This window comes from Pleurodeles waltl, chromosome 2_2 (assembly GCF_031143425.1).
Source record: "Pleurodeles waltl isolate 20211129_DDA chromosome 2_2, aPleWal1.hap1.20221129, whole genome shotgun sequence".
Lineage (NCBI taxonomy): Eukaryota > Metazoa > Chordata > Amphibia > Caudata > Salamandridae > Pleurodeles > Pleurodeles waltl.
In genome coordinates this window covers 806,621,304-806,647,497 of record NC_090439.1, presented here as the reverse complement: position 1 = coordinate 806,647,497, position 26,194 = coordinate 806,621,304, and positions in this window count along the sequence as shown.

Sequence of the window (26,194 nt, the reverse complement as noted above, 5' to 3'; positions counted from 1 at the left end):
AAAAAGCACAGCAGTAAACGGCTCTGTAATTGCCCATCACTAACATGTTTTGTCATTTATATCCTGGATGGGAGTTTGTGTCAAAAGGGAAGACTCTCCAAATACTCTTCAAAACCTCCACCCCCACTTCTACTAATCACACTTGTGAATACGTTTATATTAGTAAGGCCTGCCTGACCACAATGAGATGTTTGACATCTTCTATTTGATTCCATTTTTAAAACAGTAACATAACTTAACTGTAATGTTTAAGTAAGTCTAGACAGTTTAAACATTGCCAATTTAATTGAATAATTGTGAAAAATTGGGAGTGGAGCACGATCTTTTTTGTTTCCGCTGGTGGAGCGCGGCATTAGATAGTTTGAAGACCACTGCACTAGAAACATGTAAAATACATTTATGCCTGTACATGTGTACACTTGCTTCAGGCATAAGTCCAACCTCCCACTGGAAAAAGCTTTGTCATTCATCCCCTTTGATGCTATAGGATAATCCTGGTATCGTTTATAGTAAATGCATGTTACAGCCACTGCTGGCATTATTTTTATTCATCAAAATGAAAAGCAATATTAATTAAAAAACAAATAAATTAATTCACTGACATTAAAGGTAAAGTGGATTTCGAACAGGCTTTGTTAGCCTGAACTTTGGGATTAAGGAGTAATAACAGTCAGATTGCGCTATGCGTGAATTATAGTTATTTTACAATTGCACTTAAAATGTAAGTCACATACAAATCTGTAGCATGCAAAATAACGTTTGAATGTGCTCGTGTGTACTTTCTGGACCCTGCATGATATAATGGTTTGTTTCCTAAGCACTCTTCAGACGTTCACCGAGTTCACCTGGAGCGCAGTAGCCACGAGCCATAGCTAGGTCTCCGCTTCGCTTCTAAATGTGCACTGTCCAGGCAGACTTGTTGGGAATACATTGTCAAAACAATCAGTTCCCTGACGTGGCTGGGCTAGGAATGTCTTTCTTTAGTTCGTTGGTCAGAACCCCAGCTTCCTCTTTAATTACCAAAAACCGCTGACCTCCTTTCCATAAATGGTAACAATGCTGTTCCTGTTCAGAGCAAATCTGGCATCACGCTCAAATGAATCAGCGTTAGGAAGCAGAATCATTGATGTGTCATAGTTGTAGGCTTCAAACTAAAACATTGGGGCAAATATCACATAAATGGCATGAGCACGCCACCATTCTTCACTGATTATGGGCACATTATGCTTGCGTCAAGTGAACTGTGCAGAAACTGCTTTTTTGGGCCGTTCCTGTTCAAGACCGAAGTAGAAGTAGTCAGGAGCCATTGAAAATAAGCATTTGCAATATAATGGTTTGCTTGAGGTAGAGCTATTAGCGTTGTAAATTCCTAACTGGACTTTTTTTGCCACACAAACTGAAAATAAAAAGTAAAACAGTTGACCTAAGCGCTGCCGTAAGCACGAAGAGAGAGACAAAAGGAAAAAGAAGTTCGCTTGCAGTCAAAGTTATCAAAAAGTGCAATCATCCATGTAACAGGATCGATGGCAAAGGCAGTAACAAAACCTCCCTAAGGAGGGACAAATGTAAAGCAGTTAGCAACGAAAACAAAGGATTTTTGAAAGGCAAGCCCATGAACGAGTGATAGTGATGGGCGTGCGGTGGACGTTGCTAATAGCCCAGATACATACCAACATGTCAGAAAAGCAGCACTTGTGCGCTGCTTTGCTCGACCTAAAAATTACCAGGCTGTGGGCACAAGTGCAATTTACAGCATTTGGCCTGAGCGCATCTGGGATGCTGTGCAGCATAGCTGAAGAAAACAAACTAAAAAAGGCACTATGATGCGTGGTGGTGTCATTTTGTAGATACGCACACCACGCATGCACACCTACAAAATGAATTTTGTTTTTTTTAATTTGCTGAGGTTTGCTCTTTTTGAAGCACGGGTGTGGGGGAGCAACATGGAGGAAGCAGGATAGAGGGAAGCAACAATAAAGTTGTGGGTGGGGAAAAGCAACGTGGAGTAGGAAGAAGAAGCAATGGGTGGGAGAGGAGAGTGAGGGTGGTATACAAGGGTGAACGCAACATGGTGGGGGTGGAGAAAAGCATAATGGTCGTTGAGAGCAACACATATTGCAGGGGATGAGAAGTGCAGGAGGGAGACAACGGGAAAACACAAGCACTCTCAAGGTGTATCTGATGGTTGGGAGCCAAGAGCAAAACTTATCTGCCACCTTTTCACCTACTCTAAATTCTTTGTGGCATGAAGAGTCACTCAGTCTAAGTTTGTAAGGCTCTATTAGGAACATGAATCCTAAATTCTTCAGCGATACTAATAGGGCGAGTCTTGTAAGTGGCTCTTTGAGCAATGCAGGTGGCTTTAAGCAGGATTCTCTGCTTTATGTGGAGCTAATGCAGTTTCTTTAAAGCCGCTGATGCAGATTCGAATTTCCTTCTATTAGTGAGCAACTTGGCAGCACAGTTCTTGACTTCTTGAATTTTGGGCAGTCTTTTTTGGGTAGACCTAGGTATAGTGCATTGCAGTAGTCCAGTCAAGATAAAAACCAAGCCTGGAGTACTGCAATGTGGTGTTGCGTAGGGAGAAGAGGAAGAATCTTGCATAGCTGCCTCAGCTGCACAAAACAAGCAGTGGAGACTTCAATCACCTGCTTACCTAAGGTAAATTAGAGCAGGAGTTTTTACACTTAAACGTTTTTCAGGACGATCTGGAATAGGTGGTTCCCCAATCGCACCACCTGTTTGGTGAGAGGGTCAGAACTAGCTGGCCAAATTAGATGAGCTCTGTTTTATATACATTCAATTTCAGGGCATTTTTGCTCATCCATTTCTTTGCACCCAACATGCAATCATGGAGGTCTTTGGGAGCTCTGGCCCTTTCTGCTACTGACACCACAATTTGAGTGTCATTGGCGTACAAAATCATCAACCAACCAAACTTTCTGATTAATGAAGAGAGTGGAGAGACATACAGAGTGAAAATGTTGGGCTAAGATGGAGCCCTGGTGTAAACCACACAAGGTCTTAGCAGAGGAAGAGGAAATCATTCTCACTGTCTAAGTATGATCAGTCAGAAAAGATTTAGCCACTCTAAAGTTTTCCTCTTAATTCCTTGAAATTTCAATCTCAGAATTAGGACAGAACAAGATACAGTATCAAAGGCGACACTTCGGCCCATAAGTACCAAGGCATCACTCTGCCCATTGTCCTGAACCAGTCTAATATGGTCTAACATTGTCACCAATGCAATTTCTCTACAATGTAGTGACCTAAAGCCTACTTGTGATTTGTCAAGTATCTTGTTTTTCAGTACATTGAGTCTAGATTTTCTATTTATTCCCTTCTCGAGGACTTTGACTGGGAAGGGCAGTCTAGAGATAGGTCTATAGGTAGAAATCTGATCTGGGTAAGAATTACTTTTTTTTAAATGGGTAGGATATGTGCATCTGTCCATTGTTAGGGACAAGAAGCAGAAGCGATTGAGCGACCTCAGAGATCCATTGTTACTGGGGCAATTATTTCACCTACTAGATGGAAAATATAGGCCCAGCAGGGATCCAATATGGAGCCAAAATTAATAGTCATCATAGGAGAAAGACCAGCCTCTTGGTTGAGGTGAAAGAACTCCTGTAGAATCTAAACGAATTGTCCCTGTGTGAGGCTCTTCCTTTCATGCTATGACGTGAGAATAGTAAAACCTTTACTAATTTTCTCTATTTTATTTTCCTGAAAGAAGCATGCAGCTGCCTCACATAAGGAGAATGACTCATTGAGTTTTAGCTGTGTAAATGTTGGGTTAGCCAGATCAACTTTGAAAATGTCACTCTCATCTTTTTTTGCCTTTAGAATTCGTTCAGAAAAATATTCAGGTTTTCCCAATGAAAACATTAAGTTCAGATTTATATTTAGATATACCAAGTTCTGAACAGGAGGCTGTGAAAAATTAGGCTGTTGGTTGACTGGAGTGTGAGTCCAGGTCAAGCAACAACCACAATCCTTGTCAGGGTGAGACACAAGCCCACTCTAAATTAACCTGTGCACAACTCTTTAGTAGGACAAGAAGCAGTCAGACTTTACTTACAGGCAATGTGTAAAGTATTTGTGAAACACTTCTTACAGCAATAAAGTGAAAACACCACAAAAAAGGATCCCATACCAAGTTAGAAAAATAGAACTTAGTTGAATAAATAAAACAAGATCAAACTGGCACAAATCCAATCAGTAGAACCGGGTGATCTGCAATTTTAAAGATTTCATTGATGGATGCCATGGCTACTTCAGCAACCAAGATAGCTGATTAGTTGTGAAGATCCGGAGGCCCAACAATGCTGGGTTTCAGTACTTTTTTGCCAACCGGACCCATCGAGAATGATGGGCCACCAAGCCTAAGCAGGGAGGTGTCGGCTGTCTCCTCTAGATCGGACACAGTGGCCCACTAGACGCCACACTGGAACCTGGCTTGCGGCAGCCCAGCATAGACCTTGGAGGTCCCACAGTCACATTGAGCACGGGTGAGCCTGAGACCAGGGCTATCAAGCCCCGCTGTGCTGCTTGACCGGCTCTCATGCACCTAGGTGAGACAAGCGGTGACAGAATGATGGCTTGATTATCATCAGAGGATGAGAACTGGGGCTGGTGAGCCTTGAAGTCCCTGAGCAGCCACGGATGAATATTGGATGCTGCAACTGCTGCTGGCCTCTGTGATATTGGCACTAGGAGGAAGACCTCAGTTGCTGGTGGTATGGCCGTGCTGCTTGTCCAGCTGGGACTGCCCTGACCCATCGGAAGGGCCTGAGGAGCCCGCTTGGTGCTAGACATTTCCAATCTTGCGGGGCCTTAGGGTGGTAAAGACTGGAGCGGCTGTGACCCCTAGATTACTGGAGGATGCTCCCCCTTCTCACACCCACCAACCTCCCCATACTCCAGAGCTCTCCATCCCCCACCTGGACTGGTTTCCCGTTGCTGCTCGCATGCCTCCATTTGGAGGAGTGAGGATGGGCCCAGTGTCCCCATTAAACACCCTGGTCAGCATGGCACCTACTACCTGTAAATCCCTTTTATCCCCTGACAAGGCTACTAGATCCCTATAAAGGTGTCTGTGCTGTCTGTGGCTGTGGGTGCCCAGTGGTCTTCTGCCATCTTCCCAGGGGTCTTTCATATAACATAACTGTGGTGCTGACTGATGTAATTCTCTGACTACTGGGGGTCACCCCTCACCCTCCTGCGACATTATAGGACCCTAAACAAGGCATTCTCAATTTTGACCAGCCTAAAGCTCCCTGATGCGATGCATTTCTCACCAATGCAGGGGATTGCATTGTGGAAGATACCACAGAGGGAACCCCTAGACAGCACCGCAGCTTTCATGGTGGAACTCCGCCCTGGCTTTCGATTGATTAATGCCAGGTTTGACCCAAAGGCTGGATTGCATGGGCAAATGCCTGGACCGACAAGCCACCAGATTAGACGGTGCCAAATAACGTATCTCTAGGCTGGTAGATAGTTTTGCAACCACAACAAAGTGATTGAAAAAATTGGAAGAACTCCTTAAAACGATTACAGCTTAGAATAAAGATCTAGAGGCGCCCTCACACCACAACAACATTCGTATTCTGGGAGCAGCTGAATCAACACATAAAGATTCCTCAGCCCTCACCCAATGCCCTGTGCACCTCCGAGACCTCTTATCGACAGTCTGCTCAGTCACAGAAACAGAGACACTGTATTACACCTGTCACTGGAGCTTGGCCCATTGCATTTCCAGGGCTCCTCCTTATCTCTGATCCCAGACTTCATCATGGCAGTGCAGGAGGCGAAGTGTAGGTTCATGGATGTCAAAAACACTTTTTTAAACAAGGACTGAAAAATGGCATGCTCTACCCAGGCCACCTCTGAGTTGAACTTGAAGGTAAAACTTGCATCTTTGACACCCCAGCCGAGGCCGCCGACTTCTGCAAGCAACATGGTGTGGGGACAGTTTCCCCTCACTGAAGCCATGTGGAGTGTTCTCCCTTTGCTGTCCAGGCAGCTGTGGCCGTGGACCATTCCTTGCCTTGTTGAGTGCGCTCCTCCCTTGACCACCTCCAATGTCTGCCACTTACCAACTGCCTTCACCACAACTGACAGTGACTTCTCTGGTTCCCTTTTGTTGATGTGCTTTTTTGAACATTTCTACCATTGAAGCCCATCTTAAAGTTGTTATTCATGTATTACTCTTCCCATTGACCCCATAAGCTGTAGGGCTGACCACCTTTTCAGGTGTATACCATGTTACTGATAATTAGGGTTCATATTTTTTCTTTTGTTTACTTTGAGATCCGCTGGATGTTTTTTCATCTACTGTGGTGTGGGGGGGATTATGTACATCTGCACAGTTCTGGTTTATCTGTTTTTGCTAATGTTGGCCAGTATGAGTAACTGACATCTCTGCCTACACAGGGAGTGCTGCTAGATGGCAGTGACTCGAACTGGGAGTAACTAGCTTATTTTACACAGAACATCAGAGGGCTCATTAACCTCGAAAAGGGAAAACAGGTATTTTCTTATCTATGACATAGCATTAAAATAGCTTTTCTCCGGGAAACTCACTTTCACCCTGCGATACATCTATATATGCATGGTCTTGGGGAGACAGCTGATACTTTTTGTATTATAGCTCATATTCCTGCAGGATTTGCACATTGATACATAAGAGTGCTCCTTTCATACACCATGGCAGTTCTATAGATCCGGAGGGGCAAAATGTCCTGGTTGCCTCCGCCAGGCTCATTCTGGACATCCCCCGCTGTGAACACATCTCCAATCACCTAAGAGACCTCCACTGGCTTCCTATCAAGAAAATAATTAACTTCAAACTCCTCGCACATGCATACAAGGCCCACCATGACCTAGGACCTGCCTACTTCAAACAACGCATCACCTTCTACTCCCCCACCAGACCTCTCCGCCCTGCTCAATAAGCACTAGTCAATGTACCCTGCATACGGAAGACCTTGGCTGATGGAAGATCCTTCGCCTACCTCACGGCAAAGATTTGGAACACCCTGCCCCTGCACCTCCGGCAGTCACCATCGCTGCACCAGTTCAGGAAGGACCTTAAAACCTGTCTCTTCAACTGAAGCTCACAGGACAAACCCCTTCAGTGCCTTGAGACCCTCAGGGGTGCGTAGTTGCACCTTATAAATACTGTTTGATTTGAGTTGACATTATATTCCGCATGTTAGAAATGGGGTTTCTAGTTGACAGAGGTTTACACCCTTGTCCAAGTAGGGACCACAATCCTAGTCAGAATAAGTCACAACACAATCCACATTGTCCTATGCTCACCCTCCGGTAGCTTGGCACTGAGTAGTCAGGCTTAACTTGGAAGGCAATATGTAAAGTATTTGTGCAGAAAATATGCAATAACACAGAGAAAACACCACAAAAAGACACCACATAGGTTTAGAAAAATTTGAGAATTTATGTGAATAAAATACTGTTGAAACAATGAAAATTCAATGTACACGAGCAAAGATATGAATTTTTAAAGCTTAACTCTAACTTAAGTGCCTAGGGAACACAATAGCTCCAATTGGGGCTATCACGGTGTCGTGATGGAGTCATTCTCACCAATTCAAGACCACCAGTGCCAGTCACGGAGTCACACTGACCCCAGGTACAGCATCTTTTTAAAATGAAGAACAGGGATAACGCACAGAGTCAGGAAAGAGACATCGCTGGAGCTGGTGCGGCGTCAGTCCCTTACGGCTTCTTAGGAAAGAGGCGTAATTTCCTTGCTGCGAAGCAGGTGGAGGTGAGGCATCTGTTCCATCTGGATGCAGGGGGAGATGATGTGGCATCGTCCATGGTGTGTCGATTCCTTGTGTCCCGACGGAGTCGCTGGTCCCGGTCTGTCAGGACGTGATGTGTCGACTTTGCAGTGTCGCAATCACCCTGAGTGATGTCGGCAGAATCGCAGCAATGTCGGACTACTGTTGCAGCCCACGGTCATTGCGCGCAGCAAGGTCCACTGAGCAGGAGCACGCTGCGGCATCGCTGGTGTTGCTGAAATCGTTCTTGAGTCGGGAAACTAGCTAAAAGCTAGCCGGTGACGTCCTTGTAGGCCTTGAGACTTCAGAACAGGAGGCAAGTTAAATCCAAGCGCTTGGAGTGCACTTTTGGGGAAGACAGAGGCCAGCAGGGCAACAGCAGGTAAGCAGTCCTTCTCAGCAAAGCAGTCCAGATAAGGCCTTTGGGCAGCCAGGCAGCTCATCTGACAGAGTTCAGGTGTAGATCCAGAAGTGTCTGAGTTGGTGGGGTCAGAGACCCAGTTTATATGCCCAAAATGATTTTGAAGTGGGGGACACTTCAAGGAGTGGTTTTGAAGTGCACAAGTTCCCCTTTCAGCCCAGTCCTGTCTGCCAGGGTCCCTGTGGGGGGTTGTTAGTCCTTTGTGTGAGGGCAGGCCACTGGCTTTTGAAATGTAAGGGTCAGACCCCTCGCCCTTCCAGCCAGGGAGACCCATTCAGTGTGCAGATGAATGCAGATGTGACTGAGCGTTCTGTGTTTGTGGTTGTTTGGGTGAAATGCACAAGGGAGTTGTCAACCATAACAAACCAGACGTTGAATAGAGGCAGGCTGTAAGGCACAGATGGTTTTAAGTACAGGGAAATGTTCACTCTCTAAAAGTGGAATTTCTAAAATAGTAATATAAAATCCAACCTCACCAATAAGCAGGATTTTCTATTACCATTCTGGTCATAATAAATATGACCTAGTTACCCCTTTAAGATCAGAATCTACCACTCAAAAAGTATATGAGGGCAGTCCTAATGCTAGTCCTTGAAAGTAGCAGTTCTCACAGTAGTGGAAAACGAATTTAGTAGTTTTTCACTACCAAGACATAAAAAGTACATTTGTACATATCTTGCCTTTTACCTACATAGAACCCTACCCTAGGGGTTACCAAGGGTTTCCTTAGGGGTGACATATGTAGAAAAAGGGGAGTTTAAGGCTTGGCAAGCTCCTTTAAATGCCATGTCAAAGTGGGAGTGAAACTGAAAACACTGTCCTAGCAATGGCAGGCCGAAGACATGGTTAAGTGGTTACTTATGTGGGTGGCACAAACGGTGCTGCAGGCCCACTAGCAGCATTTAATTTACAGGCCCTTGTCACATGTAGTGCACTTTACTAGGGACTTATAAGTAAATCAAATATGCTAATTGGGGATGAACAAATGTTACCATGTTTAAGGGTGAGAGCATATGCACTTTAGCCCTGGTTAGCAGTGGTAAAGGGTGCGGAGTCCTAAAACCAGCAAAAACAGTGTCACAAAAATGGAGAGAGGCAGGCAAGAAGTTGGGGGATGATCACCCTAAGGCTGTCAGGTCGGTCTAACACTGCACCACATGGAGTCTGGACACTCATGGATTATTGGTTCTTATCTACGAATGCCACTCTGTGGCTCATAGATGTGTCACATCTATTGCCCACATTATTGGATCATTCCCCAGTGCGGGTGGTGCTGAGGGTGCCCTACAGGGAGGTTTGGAGCATAAGTGGCGATTCCCTGGCACCCTACTCCAGGAGGAGGTATTTTTATTGGAGCTCCGTGACTTCATTGTCGAGTATTTTGCACTTACTACTGGTTCAATCACAATGCAGACCACCCTCTGGGAGGCCTTTAAGGTGTATATTTGTGGACATGCATATCCAAGCCTGCTGGAGTGCTGTGGGACATCCACAGGTGTCTGGGCCGTATAGAGGATGAGCTGCGCAATATTGATTGTGTGGAGTCTCCACATCGCAGCAGGCACCAGCTGCACCATCACTCAATCCTTATGGACAAGTTCCGCAACCTCGCCAACAGAGAAATGGTCTACCTGGGGAGATATGCAAGGGCCAGGAGATATGGGGAAGGAGAGTTCCCAGGTCAAACCCTGGCCGTAATAGGCATGGAGGCTACATCACTGCACTGTGGATGGAGGGGAGTTAAGTGGGGGACAATGAGGCCATGATGAGAGCTTCTGCAATACTACGAGCGTTTGTACTCCTCCCTTTTAGAAGAAGACACTTCTGCAATTGTGGAATAACTGGCTGAGATAGTGATGGTCTGGATAAGGGATGGACAGAGGCAATTCTTGAGTGAGTCCATCTCCTATGAGGAAATAATTTAGGCAATAGACCCACCAGATGGATCTAAGGCCCCAGTGCTCGATGGACTCACAGAAGCGTTTTACAAGGCATATAAGCATTTGCCCACACCACATCTTCTGAAAATGTACACTGAGGCCCTCAGGGTGGGTGTCCTTCCACCCAAACTATAGGAAGCAGTGATCACTTTACTATTAAAGCCCAGCAAAGAGCCTCACCTGTGTATCTCATATTGCGCACACCCATTACTTAACCTTGATAGTAAATCCTGGCCAATGTAATTGCTACGAGACTGTCTCTACTGATGGACCAGATCATATCACCAATACAAACAAGCTTTGGCCCACAGCGGTCCACCTCCTTAGATCTGTGTACTATTTTTGCCATGACAAATAGAATCTCCTCTAGAGTCTCAGCAGCAGTAGCCCTTTTAGATACCGAAAAGGCATTTGATTCCTTAGAATGGTCCTTCCTAAGGGTAGCATTGACCAAATTAGGAATGACCTATGGCTACACCGCTCTCATAGTGTTGCTATACTCAAACTCTGTGGCATGCTTGAGGGTCAATGGCTCCCTCACTGAATCATTCCTGGTGTCTCGTGACACCTGGCAGGGGTGTTCACTGTTGGGGTTGCTTGGTATCATTGGCATGGACCCCCTTGTTCGACACCTCAAGGAGAAACACCTCCATTATGGCCTGCAATTCGGTCCGGCCTCTTATTAGTAACTATGTATGCAGATGATATCCTGCTTTTTGTGCTGCATCCTGTGCACAATCTCGGTCTCCTAGTACGAGAAATCATCGGGTTTGGTGGCCTGCCCGGCCACTTCATCAACTGGGCCAAGTCAGAACTTTTTCTTCTTACCAACAGCATAGCACAAAAGCATCTTGAATACCCCTTGACTTAGTGTGCAGATGTCACCATGTACATAGGAATTATCTTGCATCTGGAGAAGGAACAGATCATCTGCCTCAACCATGGCTCTGCCATTGATAAGCTGACCACTTAGATTGAACAATGGATCAAACTACCTTTATCCATGGCTGGCTGAATTGCCATTATCAAAAAGGTTGTCCTTCTCTGCTTTTTGTACTTGTTCCTGAATATTCCAATACCCCTAACAACTTCTTTGCTACCATCAGGAGTCTGCTTTTGCAATTTGTCTGGATGGAACTCAGACCCCAGATTAAGTGGAATACCATGACACTTCCTCATGATCAGAGAGGCTTGGGTGTCCCCAGTTTACAATTGTAATACCTTGCAGTGTAATGTCATCGTGCATAATTTAGGTACCATGCGGACACCCACCTTTCCTATGCGAGACCTGAGAAAGACCAAGCGGAGCATGTCCTGCTACATTCCTTACTCCCTAAGGGCTTTCTCTCCAATATACAAAAGCTATCCACCACTTTGTGTACCTGGAGAAAACTTCACAGGTGCCTCAGTGGTGGTCTTCTTAATTCACCTGCCCTCACACTTATGTGAAACCCCTGGCTCCCCCTCACACAGGAAGCACTCATACTGCATATCTTACTAAATCACAATTTACAGTTAGGGATCTCTTTATGAAAGGTCATGTTCTCTAGTACTCAGATGCTGAGCTTTTTGTGCAGCATATCGACTATTTCATACTCCAAGGCCTACACAATGCATTACAAGTTTGCATATCCTCCTGCCCACTCACTCCAGACTTCCCGCCGCTGACCTTAGTTATTATCGATACTGACAGAAAAAGGCTGATCTTTAAACTGTAACAGACAAGTGTTGCTGTGAAACTGGCTCAGGACGGGAGGATCAGGGTGGCCTAGACATGTGACCCGGACATCCACTGCCTGACAAGACCTGGCACTACTGCTGCACCCAGAGGAAGCTTATTTCCCCTAACCATCGACACAAGTTACTGCACTACAAATTCATCAAATCAAATTAAAAAAAAATGTATAGAGCGCGCTACTCACCCGTGAGGGTGTCAAGGCGCTGGGGGGGGGGGTGGATCACTGTTTGAAAAGCCATGTCTTGAGGTTTTTTCGGAAAAGCAGGAGGTCTTGGGTCTTGCGGAGGTTGGTGGGGAGGGAGTGCCAGGCCTTGGGGGCGAGGTAGGAGAAGGATCTGCCTCCTGTGGTGGTGCGCTGGATGCAGGGGACTGTGGCGAGGTCGGTGGATCGGAGGTGGCGGGTGGGAGTGTGGAAGTTTACTCTCGCGTTGAGGTAGGTTGGGCCGGTGTTGTGCACGTGGATGAGGATTTTGAAGGTGATCCTCTTGCCTATGGGGAGCCACTGAAGGGATTTGAGGTGTGGTGAGATGTATTCATGGTGAGGGAGCTCCAGGATGAGGCGTGCAGCTGTGTTCTGGATTCTCTGGAGTTTGCGTTTGAGTTTGAGTGTGGTGCCGTCGTAGAGGGCGTTACCGTAGTCTAGCCTGCTGCTGATGAGTGCGTGGGTGACGGTCTTTCTGGTCTCTGTGGGAATCCATTTGAAGGTTTTTTTCAGCATGCGGAGTGCGTTGAAACAGGAGGATGTGATGGCGTTGATTTGCTGGGTCATGGAGAGGGAGGGGTCCAGGATGATGCCAAGGTTGTGTGCATGGTTTGCAGGGGTAGGTGCGGGGCCTAGGGCGGTGGGCCACCAGGAGTCGTCCCATATGGTTTTGTTGGGGCCGAAAATGATTATTTCGGTTTTGTTGGAGTTGAGCTTGAGATGGTTTGCTGCCGTCCAAGTGGCGGTGTCAAGGAGTGCAGCGTGGAGATTTGTTTTAGCAGTAGTAGGGTTGCGGCTGAGGGAGATGATGAGTTGGGTGTTGTCTGCGTAGGAGAGGATGGTGATTCCGTGTGGTCAGAGGTTGTTGGCGGGTGGGGTCATGTAAATGTTGAAGAGTGTGGGGCTGAGGGAGGACCCTTGTGGGACTCCGCAGATGATTTTGGTGGCAGTGGAGTGGAAGGGTGGGAGGCAAACTCTCTGGGTTCTATCGGTGAGGAAGGAGGTGAACCAGTCCAGGGCTTTGTGTCGAATCCCTGTGTTGTGGAGGCGTGTGCGGAGTGTATGGTGGCAGACAGTGTCAAGGGCTGCGGAGAGGTCCAGGAGGATGAGTGCGATGGTCTCGTCCTTGTCGACTCTGGTTCTGATATCGTCAGTACATGCAATGAGGGCGGTTTCCGTGCTGTGGTTCTGCGGAACACAGATTGGGAGGGGTCGATGTGTTTTCCTCAAGGAAGTGGGATAGGCGGACGTTCACTAGTTTCTCAACGACCTTGGCAGGGAAAGGGAGGAGAGAGATGGGGCGGTAGTTGGAGAGGTCGTCCGGGTCAGCTTTGGGCTTTTTTAGGAGTGCAGTGATTTCTGCGTGCTTCCAGAGGTCTTGGAAGGTGGCGGTGTCGAATGAGGTGCTGATTATGTTGCGAAGCTTGGGGGGGATGGTTCGGCTGGCTTTGTTGTAAATGCAATGGGGGCAGGGGTCAGAGGGGTATCCAGAGTGGATGGAATTAATTGTTTTTTCAGTTTCTTCGTCAGTGGTTGTACTGTGCATACACTACTCCCCAAGATTTAGGAAGAAATTACCCCATGCACTAATTTCAGTGTCCCAAATGCCATGCGTCCGAGGCTAATTTTGCACATTTGACCTGGATATGCCAATGTATCCAGACATACTAGATTATCATTTTCTCCTTGATTTCTACCATGATAGGAATCGCGCTCACACTTGGCCCTCTAATGGCCCTCTAGGGGTATGTCAAGGATGTCCCAAAAGGGGTGCATATTTATGCTGTTCTAGCATAACTGCTTGTGAGGTGGAGGGTGGTGCTTCATTTGGGCAGCAAGGCTGTCCCACAGATACTGCCTGCCTGAAAGACATGGTATATTGTGACATGACTAGCAAAACCTATTCTGCATTGTAACCCCCTATTTCATGGCCCAAAGATATATGGAAACTGCTCCGCAACCATCTGTTGTCCCTTTACTCCGAAGTGTAGGCTTGATGGGTAAGCAGGGCATATTTTTCAGTTGAATGTTTTATGTCTCCCCCCGACTGTGGCTGTGATGACATTATATACAGGTCAAGCTTGATGAGATAGTTGAGGGCCAACTCCATGACCAGAAAGCTGACCTCTGCTGTCCCTCAGAGAACTCACAGTCTGTTATTGTACCACTTGCTCACTCTTCATCACCAGACATACCAGACTTTTGTTCTGTTACCAATGCCCGATCACTGCATGTTCATTCATAGACATTGGTCATTGTTTGTTTTTAAGAGTATGAAAATGATAATTATTGAAAACAGTTCCAAAAAGCACAAAATGTCAACTGTGGGTATCTGGTCATCCCAGACAAACACAAAGTCACAAGATCAGACCAACTGTGATGGAATGAGGGCCGGCTACAGAGGCCCAGCTAGGCCCACTGAACAAAGTACCTCAAACTGTGGTTTGCAGAGTGTTGCAAGGATCTTCATCGGAGATGCATCAGGCAGCCGAAGCGATGAGTCTGTTCTGAGATGCAGAGAAGATGTAAAGCAAAGGCCTGAGTCATCTTTGAGGATCCCATTTACAGTGCTTGTGATGTGAAGTCCAGCATCAAGGATGTGGCACCCAGTGAGGGCAATGCATCATTTCAGAGGATCTGCGAGGCTGCGATGCGGAGTCCAGTGTCATTGTTAAGGCTGCTGTCAATGAGGGATGCGAGGGCCTGCGCCAAGGATAAGTCACACAGTGATAAGTTCGAATGTGTTGTAGGTTGTGGCAGTGATGCAAGTCTTTGTGACAGGTCCAATCTACATGGTGGAAGACATATGTCACTTCTGCTCGGGGTTGTGCCGCACAGCAGGGGTGATGTGCCAGTTCTACTGGATCCACAGAGACTGACAAAGCACCTTAAGCCCACTTTCAAGGGTCCAGGACTGGGGTGACACCACTTGGCAGGGTAGAAACACAGATGGCAGTGTCCAGGTGCAGGTGCAAGGTTGCAGGAAGCCTGTTATGTCCCTGAGGCTTCAGATTCGGAGACCAGCTAACTAGCCCTTAGGGTCCCTCTGGGTTCTGGGTTTAAGAGATGCAGGTCCAGTCCTTCTCATTCAGGCAACGGGTCAGCAGTCAGCAGGCCGGGAGTTCCTTTAGAGCAGAAGTCCAGCAGAATGATAGTTCTTTCAGCAGCACAGCATTCCCTTTTCCTGGCAAAGTATCTACAAATGCAGAAGTGTACTGAAGTGTTGATGTCTGAGGTCCAGTATTTATACACAGTTGTGCCTCTGAGGTGGGGAGAAGCTTCTAGAGGTGTGCCTTTGAGGTGCACAAGTGCCCTGCCTTCGTGGACCTGGCTCCAGATGAACTGAGTGTATGCAGCCCTTTGTGTGGAGACAGGACACAGCCTATTCAAGTGTAAGTGTGGTTGGGGCCAGCTCCTCCCTGCCATCCTGCCACTGACGGCCCATTCAGTCACACCTAAACTCCCCATTGTATGTAACAGTCTAGGAGGAATACACAAAGCCCAACAGCCAGTCATGTGACCCAGAGAAAAACTGCAGAGCCCAAATGGCTATGGAACTAAATGAAAACATTCTAAAAGTGGCCTTTTTAAAATTGTGATTTAAAATCCAACTACACCATCAGTTAGGATTTTAAGTTCCAGTTCCAGAGACAACAAACATGACCCAGTTACCTGGAGATCCAATGTTATACTATGGGAGAGGTAGGCCTTGCAGTCGTGAAAAACGACTTTGAGAGTTTTTTCACTACCAGGACATGTAAAACTTAGAAGCCCATGTACAACCTTTTAAATAAATTGAACTCTGCCCTCTGGGCCATCCAGGGCCTGCCATAGGTGTGACATATGTATCAAAAGAAATGTTTAGGGCTGGGAAAAGCTTTACATTGCCTGGTAAAACTGGCAGTTTAAAACTGCACACACAGACTGCAATAACAGGCCTGAGGCATGTTTAAAGGGCTATGTGAGTGGGTAGCACAATCAGTGATGCAGGCCCACTTTTAGCACTTAGGACCATATTTATACTCTGTTTGCGCTGAATTAGCATCATTTTTTTTACGCTAGTTCAGCGCAAACTTAACTCCATATTTATATTTTGGCGCTAGACATGTCTAGCTCCAAAATATTGGAGTTAAAGTAATGTTTTGCCTGCGGAAAACAACATTGCGTCAATGAGATGCAAGGTAGGCGTTCCTGAGCAAAAAATGATGATATGGCCTTAGTGCCATATTTATACCCCGTGCTAAAATCAAGCACTGGTGGATGGGGGCCTTAAATAATGGCGCTAAGCTTGATTAGCGCCATTATTTAACGCCTGGGTCAGGTCAGGCGTTAGGGGACTTGTGGGCCTTTTTCCATGGTCAGAGCCCATAGAAAGAGCCCACAGGTGCCCTTCCCTAGCCCCAGGGACACCCCCACCCACACCAGAGGGACAGCGGGGGATGGGGGACCGCATTCCAGGTAAGTATAGGTAAGTAGAGGTAAGTATTATTTTTTTATTTGTTGTAGTTCCATTGGAGGGCCTAATTTGGGCCCCCCTACATGACACTGGGCCCAATGGCCATGCCCAGTGGACATATGTTCCCTGGGCATGGCCACTGGGGTGGTGGGCATGACTCCTGGCTTAACTAAGACAGGAGTCATGTCCGTGGGGTTTTAATGTCAGAAAATTATGCTAGTCTGGTAAGAGGCATTTTTATGCCTCTGCCCGCACTAGCGTCATCCTTTGACACTAAACCTCATGTTCCCCCTACGCCTCCACCACCTGGCTAGCATCCTTTTTTATGACGCTAGCCGGGCCTTACTGCTGGCTACGTCATACCATAAATATGACGCCCAGCTGACATCTTGGGATGGTGCTAGCCGGAGGTATAATGTTTGACGCTAAACTGCATTTTTTCAGTTTAGCGTCCAAAAGTAGAAATCAGGCCCTTAATTTACAGACCATGGCCACCGGTAGTGCAAATTTATTAGGGACTTACAAGTAAATTAAATATTGCAAATGAGTAGAAGCCAATCTAATATGTTTTAAAGAAAACACAGAAGCAATTTAGCACTGGTTAGCAGTGGTAAAGTGTGCAGTCTTAAGGCCAGGAAAAAAGAAGTCAGCAAAAACAGGAGGTCTAAAGGCAAAAGTCAGGAGGAAAACAAGGATGCCAAGTCTAACACCTTTTTAAATAAAGGAAGAACTAGGCGGTCATTACAACATTGGCGGTAAAAGCCGCTTACCGCCGTGCAGAAGACCGCCAACACACCGCCGTGGCCACGGAAATCCGCCACAGCTATTATGACCCACATCCCGAAATCCGACAAAATTCAGACACCCACACAAGTCCGCTACCCCAGCCTATCTCAAGCACACCATCAGACCAGCATGCACACACCTCACCACACAAGGGAAGCTCAGGCAAACATAAGCACCACACATCCCACAGGCACTCACGCAAGCATCACACACATACAGACACACCAACATCCACTGCCTCCACTGTGTCCCCATCCTCGTCATCTCCCTCCTCCCTCCCAGTCTCGTCTACACTCTCACCTGCATGCACTACCACTACAGCCACTACGTCCCGCACCAGCACACCCACAACCACACCCCGCTCCCGTACACTCACCACCCCCACTACCATTTACACGTCCCCTGTGTCCTCTCCCAGTGTATCTGTGACGCCCCCTCCCAAAGTACACAAACGCAGGCACACACCCACCCAACATGCATCCACCTCACAACAGCCTCCAGCGCATGCACCTGCACCCAAAGCCACAAAAGTTACACTTCCTACAATCACCTCCTCTTCCTCCACTCCCACACCCCCTCCAGCTACCCATCCCAGTGTTCCTAAGAAACTTTTCCTGACCAAGCTTGACCACTTTCCCACCCCGCCCCTCCAATTCATAGGTCCCATACTAGCACCTCCGCCAAAAAATCTCCGGGACCAGTGGTGCCTGTTGTTACAGATATGTGGAGTGCACCAGGCACCAGGGCAGCCAGTGTGACACGGAGCCACAGCACAGCCAGTCCCCCCCCCTGTGAAGCACCAGAAGTTGGACAGTGCCCGGTGGGAGAGGGGGAAGACTCCAGCCAGCAAAGCCGCTCACAAGGGTCCCGGGGGAGTGTCGACTCAGCTGTGACTCCTCCCAAGGTGGGGAAGGGGCAGAAGAAATCGCCAAAGTCTGGGAGGAGCAGCACGGCGGAGAAGACCGCCATCATCCCCGCTGCCCAGGAGGCCACTGCCAGCCCAATCGTCACTGGCCAGGAGGCCACCGTCAGAGTCAGTGCCCAGGAGGGCAGCCCGATCGTCAGTGGCCAGGAGGCCACCGCCAGAGTCACTGCCCAGGAGGCCACCGCCAGCCACAGCCCAGCTGCCCAGGAGGGCCCCGGCAGCAACAGCCAAGCTGCCCAATGAAGGACCGCCAGCCCCAGCCCAGCTGGGCAATGAAGGACTTCCACGGCAAGCTCCGCTGAACAGGTCAGAAACTGCAAACTCAAGCACCGCTGAACAGGGCAAAGACCGCTGAACCCGGCAAGCACCACCAAGTCAAGCACCGCTGAACAGGGCAAGCACCGCCAAGTCAAGCACCGCTGAACAGGGCAAGCACCGCTGAACAGGTCAGAAACTTCAAACTCAAGCACCGCTGAGCAGGGCAAAGACCGCCATGGCAAGCTCCGCTGAACAGGGCAAGCACCGCTGAACAGGGCAAGCACCCCCAAGTCAAGCACCGCTGAACAGGGCAAGCACTGCTGAAAAGGGCAAGCACCGCCAAGTCAAGCACCGCTGAACAGGTCAAGCACCGCCAAGTCAAGCACCGCTGAACAGGGCAAGGACCGCCAAGTCAAGCACCGCTAGCCCATGAGTGGCAGGGTCAGTGACGCAACTGGGACCGTCACGGGGTGAGTGATGCACTCTGGGCACCAGTCCCGCTCCAGAACCAGTGGAGACATGCATCTACTACCTCTGTCCTAGACAGGATGAAGCACTCTGGGCACCAGTCCCCCTCCACAACCAGTGGAGACATGCATCCACTCCGTCTGTCCTTGACAGGATGAAGCACTCCGGGCACCAGTCCCCCTCCAGAACCAGTGGAGACATGCATCCACTCCGTCTGTCCTGCACAGGATGAAGCACTCTGGGCACCAGTCCCCCTCCAGAACCAGTGGAGACATGCATCCACTCTGTCTGTCCTTGACAGGATGAAGCACTCGGAGCATCAGTCCCCCTCCAGAACCAGTGGAGTCATGCATCCACTCCGTCTGTCCTTGACAGGATGAATCACTCTGGGCACCAGTCCCCCTCCAGAACCAGTAGAGACATGCATCCACTCTGTCTGTCCTGCCCAGGATGAAGCACTCTGGGCACCAGTCCCCCTCCAGAACCAGTGGAGGCTGTTATCCACTTGAGAGACTGTGGCTTTGCACTCCCCAGGATGGTACAGTGGGCAACCCACCCACTGTAGAGACTTGAGAGTCTGTGGCTTTGCACTCCCCAGGATGGTACAGTGGGCAACCCACCCACTGTAAAGACTTGAGAGACTGTTGCTTTGCACTCCCCAGGATGGTACAGTGGGCAAGCCACCCACTGTAGAGACTTGAGAGACTGTAGCTTTGCACTTCCCAGGATGGTACAGTGGGCAAGCCACCCACTGTAGAGACTTGAGAGACTGTGGCTTTGCACTCCCCAGGATACATCAATGGGCATGGAGCCCCCTCGTGGATCTGGCGTGGTGCACTCATCCGGCTGAGGTGCCCCCCCTTCCCTTCCCCCTGAGGTGCCTGTTGTATTTCTATCTGATGCCCCAGCAGTGTTCTCTCCGTTTTGATCAGGTATCTAGTGTGGGCCTCGCCCATGCATTTTGGGCCCAGTGGTCCACGGACAATGACTTGTGCATTACCTGTACTACTAATCGTGGTGTATATTTCGTTTAATGTGTATATGTATATATTTGGTTACTGTAGTTTGATATATTACAATGGTTCCACTCATTTCCTTTTAATCTTTGCATTTTTCCAGGGGGGTTGGGGGTTGTTACTGCAATGTTTAGATATGCATTCGTGTGTGTGTTGTAGTGGGTGAGGGTCGGGGTGGGGGTGAGGGTGTTGCGTGTGTGTGTCCCTGTCTTTTGCCTCCCCCTCCCCTATGTCGTAGGTGCAGTACTCACCGTTGTCTTCGCCGCCGGCGTTGATGATCGTCGTATAGGAGCAGGAAGACTAGTGCAGGAAGAATATGGAGTTCAGGCTCCATGGTGCCCTCCTTCCTCGTGGAGTGTGTAGAGGTGAGCGTTTTCCCTTTGAAATGGCTGTTTCCGCCATGTTTTTATCCGTGGTGAATCCGCCCCGGAAAAGGTGGTGGATTGGTAGGTTGTGATACTGTGGGCGGTACTTTGTCTCCCACCTGTCTGTTGGTGGTGACCGCTGCGCTGTTTGTCTGTACCGCCATGGTGGTCGAAGTGTTAAAGTGGCTGTCTTTGTTGGCGGTTTCCGCCACGGTTATGATTCCCATTTTTTTACCGCCGGCCTGTTGGCGGTCTTACCGCCGCTTTAACACCGTCCGCCAGGGTTGTAATGACCCCCCTAGTCTCTTTGTATAGTGTGCACACAAGCCAAACAGTTCAGTGTTATATGACATGTTGCATGTCAAACAGTTTAAAAAGAAAAAGCAGATGTTAAATCATTGACCAAGGGAAGGTATATCAGAAAAATTAGTATTCTGGCTAAGGCCTTAAAAAGTCAATATCATCATATCCTGAGAATATTTTGATACTAAGTGAGCGTTTTTGGAATCCGCCACAATACAGACACCCACACAAGTACACCACACCAAAGGTCAGTGATAAACTGGCGATACCAAAACCTACACCGCCACGCCAACAAGAATACGCCCACACTATCACGACCCACGAATCAACGCAGCAGTCATTCAACCGCTGTAATCCATTGGCGGTACACACCGCTGCACTCAAAATACACACACATTTACAAAACACAACCACATTGGACAGTTCGAAATACGCACTCCTGATACACATACACACCACACCGACACACACACACCACCATAAAACACACACCCACATTACCCACAAACCCTCACAATTAAAATTTTTTGAAAAAGCTGAGAGAGAGAGAATAGGAAACACAACACCAGCATCCACAACACCATCACTCATACAACATCCACGCACCTCAATCAACACAACACATCACACAGCACAATAAACAACACCTCACACATCACCCACACAACATCATGGCACTTCAAAGACACCACAGGTTTTCAGAGGAGGAGCTCAGGGTCATGGTGGAGGAAATCATCCAGGTAGAGCCACAGCTTTTCGGATCACAGGTCCAGCACACCTCCATTTCTAGGAGGATGTACCTATGGCGGAGAATCGTTGACAGGGTCAACACAGTGGGACAGCATCCAAGAACATGGGATGACATCAGGAAGAGGTGGAATGGCCTACGGGGGAAGGTGCGTTCTGTGGTATCCAGACACCAGGTTGCTGTACAAAGAACTGGCGGTGGACCCCCACCTCCTCCCCCACAACTAACAACATGGGAGGAGCAAGTCTTGCAATACTGCATCCTGAGGGCCTGGCAGGAGTAGCAGGAGGACTGGACTCTGGTAAGTCATATCTTATTTACCATATCCCCCACCCCACCTTCATGCCATCACATACCCCCACCCTCACCCCATCACTCCAACACCTCACATATGCCCCAGTATCACAACCCACACATTCCAATACCAAGGCCCTGCATGCACATGGACCCCCATCACCAAAGCACGTCCAGTACAGAGATCCACACAGACCCCAAAACAACTATCACAAAAGGGCAAACACATTAATGCAAGCACAGGAGTAGAGGGTACCTCACCCAATGCACAAGAATGCACACACAGATACTAAAACTATGTGTTTACACCCCAACAGGACCCATACCCAACGTCACTGGACAGGAGGTGCCAGACATATCCAGTCCCCCCACAGAAGAGGCCCACAGTGATGACAGCAGCTCTGCACGCCTGGATCAAGATGACAAGCCCGGCACATCAGGGACCTCTGGACAGTCGGTTCCCGTGCCACTGTCACAAGCCACTACAGACCCTCCCCCCTCAGGAAACACCACCACAGCAACCACCCAGCGGGCCCATTCTTCTGTCCCCAGGACAAGTCAATCAGCAGTGTGTCCACCACTACAGGGACCCCAGGCAAACCCACCATCCCAAGACAATCAGGGACCTGGGATCAGTGAAAGTGGGCACACGGTTCAGGGGACAGAGGCACAGGATAACAGGGAAGCTGGGAGGACTGCTGTGCAACAGGGGGATGACAGGCCCAGGGAACCGACCCTCCACGAGGCACTCTCCAACATCATGGCAGGTTGGGGTAACCAGAGTCACCTGCAAATATCGAGGGACAACTGTTAGACATCCTCCAAGCATTAGGGAATCTCCCATACCCAGACACCAAATTGAACTGTGTGGGGACCTTGGGCTCACCTATTAGCCACACACGGTGCCTCTGGAGTTGCCCCATCACATAAGGGATGCTGCTATTCCTCAAAATGTAAGCTTCATGCACAGAGCCTGGATACTTGGCATTCACATGGGAGATGTACTGGTCTGCCAAACAAACCATCTGCACATTCATCGAATAGTAACTTTTCCGGTTTCTGTGCACCTGTTCATTCCTGCGGGGGAGGGGACAAATGCCACATGTGTACCATCAATGGTACCAATTATGTTGGGGATATGTCCCAGGGCATAAAAGTCACCTTTCACTGTGGGCAGATCCTCCACCTGAGGGAAAACGATGTAGCCGCGCATGTGTTTCAGCAGGACAGATAACAATCTGGACAACACGTTAGAGAACATTGGCTGTGACATCCCTGATGCCATGGCTACTGTTGTTTGAAAAGACCCACTTGCCAGGAAATGGAGCACTGACAGGACCTGCACTAGAGGGGGGATTCCTGTGGGATGCCGGATAGCTGACATTAGGTCTGGCTCCAACTGGGCACACAGTTCATGGATTGTTGCACGATCGTAAGTGATAATGATTGGCTGTCTTCCATTGTCGATAGGTCCACCAGGGGTCTGTACACCGGAGAATGCCGCCATCTTATCACCTGCCCCAGCGGACGTGCCCTATGGAGGAGAACGGTGAGCAGAGGGTCAGACATCACATTGGTTTCACAAGGCTGTTAAATCGTTAAATTTTCTCTATGTCCCTTTGTCTGTCCGTAGTCCTGGCCAACATAGGTGTGACACAGTTAGTTGTTCTGCCATGTGGCCCACTGAAATGGCGGCTGCCTGACCTGTAAGGTGGGACAAGGGGAAATGAGGTAACTGCGCTGGCATTGTGCAGCGTCGCGGTAGGCGGTTGAAGACCGCTGTGCAAATCAGCATTGGTTATCATTGGGCGCTATGGGTTCCAGGAGCCAATGACGATGACGGTACACACCGCCACGGACGTGACTGCCATTTTCTATCTGTTCCCTCACTTGATACCTGACCTTCAACAGGAGAGGACCTACACTGCAAGTGCTGCTGTGACCTGCGTCTGGAAGCGACAATGGCTACAGTGTCTGGAGACAGGGCCCCTGACTTCACTGCGTAGGAGTTGGAGAAACTGGTGGATGGAGTCCTCCCCCAGTACACGCAACTCTACGGTCCTCCAGACAAACAGGTGAGTAAACTGTGTGCATGGTGGATTGCACAGGATTGTATGGAGTGTCGTGGATGGAAGTGACAGTGGGGGTGACAGACCAGCATGTGAGGATGATGTGTGTATGTTTTTCTGGGCCAGGGTGGGAGGTTTGTGGGCAATGTGTGAGAAGAACTGTACGGGGGAGTAACATCCATTTTTACTTCACTATTCCTCTAGATCAGCGCCCACCAGAAGAAGGGTATTTGGTGTGCCATCGCCAAGGTAGTGCGGACCCTGGGAGTCTACCATATTTGGAGCACCCACTGCCGGAAAAGATGGGAGGACCTGCGCCGCTGGAGCAAGAAGATGGCGGAGGCCCAGCTGGGGATGGCCTCCCAACGTGGAAGTGGTGCCCGTCACACCATGACCCCCCTGATGTACTGGATCCTGGCGGTGGCAGATCCTGAGTTGGATGGGCGCTTGAGGGCATCACAGCAGCCACAAGGGGGTGAGTACACTCGCATTCATCTGACTCTGCGCGCCTGATGAGGTGTCTGGGTGGGGGAGGTGGGCTGTGGGTTCCCCTAGGCCAGGGCAGATGCGCAAAGGTAGACCCATTGATTTGCAGGCTTTGTCCCCCTCCAACCCCAAAGGTGGTATTTGCCCTCTACACCTAGTCAGGCTCCTATGGGTTCCAGCTGTGCATGAAATGGGTCTAGACAGAGTCCCCCATGGGCATGTGCCTTTCCCCTGCCCTGTTAGTGTATGGCTTAGTGCATAGGGCTGCTCCCTGTGTGTTGTGTCCGCCAACGGTAGTGGTGTTGCAGGCATTGACCATTTGTCTCCTCTGCCTTTCCCCCCTTTTTGTTTTGTCACCCTGCTTTGTGTGCATTAACATCATCTGGTGAAGGAGCTGTGGCACCAGGAGCAGGAGGAAGCTGCATCCCACATGAGTCCAGGAGGGTGAAGTAACGGAGTCCGAAGGTGCCAGTGGGACGGAGGGCGAGGGGAGCTCCATGACGGGGACAGGAAGAGACACCAGCGACAGCGATTCCTCCTCTGATGGGAGCTCCCTTGTGGTGGCGGGCACCTCTGTACCCACTGCATCAACAGGTACAGCTGCCACCCTCCCTACCAGCACCGCCCTCCCAGCAGCCCCTCATCGAGTTTCCTGTGCCCGCTCACTCAGGAGGGTAGGCATCTCCTTCGCCCCAGGCACCTCAGTCAGCCCTGCTGCCCTTCCCTGCTGCCCTCAGTGAAGAGGCTATTGACCTCCTGAGATCCCTCACTGTTGGGCAATCAACCATTTTGAATGCCATCCAGGGTGTTGAGAGGCATTTGCAGCAAACCAATGCATACCTGGAGGTCATTCATTCTGGTGTGGTGGCCGAAAAGAGAGCATTTCAGGCTCTGGCCTCAGCACTGATGGCAGCCATTGTCCCTGTGTCCAGCCTCCCCCCTCCAACTTCCTCTACCCAGACCCAATCCTCTGTACCTCGGCCTATCCCAAGCACACCATCAGACCAGCATACACACTCCTCAACATACAAGAGTGGACATGGCAAGCAAAAGCACCACACTTCCCACAGGCACTCACACAAGCACCATCCACATGCAGACACACCCTCATCCCCTGTCTCCACTGTGTCCCCCTCCTCCACGTCCTCCTCCTCCCTCCCTATCTTGTCTCCACTCACACCTGTATGCACTACATCTTCATCCACTACCTCCATCACCAGCACGGCCATCACCACACACCGCTCACGTGCAATCACCACCCCCACTACCATGTACACACTTCCCCTGTGTCCTCTCCCAGTGTGTCTGTGAGCCCTCCTCCCAAACTACACAAACACAGGCACACACCCACCCAACAGCCATCCACCTCACAACAGCCTCCGGCCCATGCACCTTCACCCAAATTCAGCAGTCGTACACCTCCTACAACCACTACCTCTTCATCCACTCCCAAACCCCCTCCATCTTCCCATCCCAGTGTGTCTAAGAAACTCTTCCTGGCTAACATTGACCTCTTTCCTACACCTCCCCCACCCTGTCCTTCCCCTAGGACTAGGCTGTCCAGGTCCCAGCCCAGCACCTCAGCCACCAAATCATCCAGCACAGTGATCTCAGCAAGTCCGGTCACATCGTGGGCGGCACCCACCAGGGCTGCCAGTGTGCCACCTAGCGAGGCCAAGGAGCAGGCTTTTCCGCCACCTGCAAAGGTGAAAAAGGTGCCCACATGCCGGAGGGAGAAGCCACACCAACCACCAAGCAAGGGCTCCTCCAAACCAAAAGGGGACAGTGCCAAGGGGCCAGCAGCGACATCAAAGGTGGGGAAGGGACACAAGGCGAAGAGCAAGTTAGGACTGGGCACGGAGGCTCCGGCTGAGGGACCAGAGTCACCCCTTCTTGTCAACCAGAACA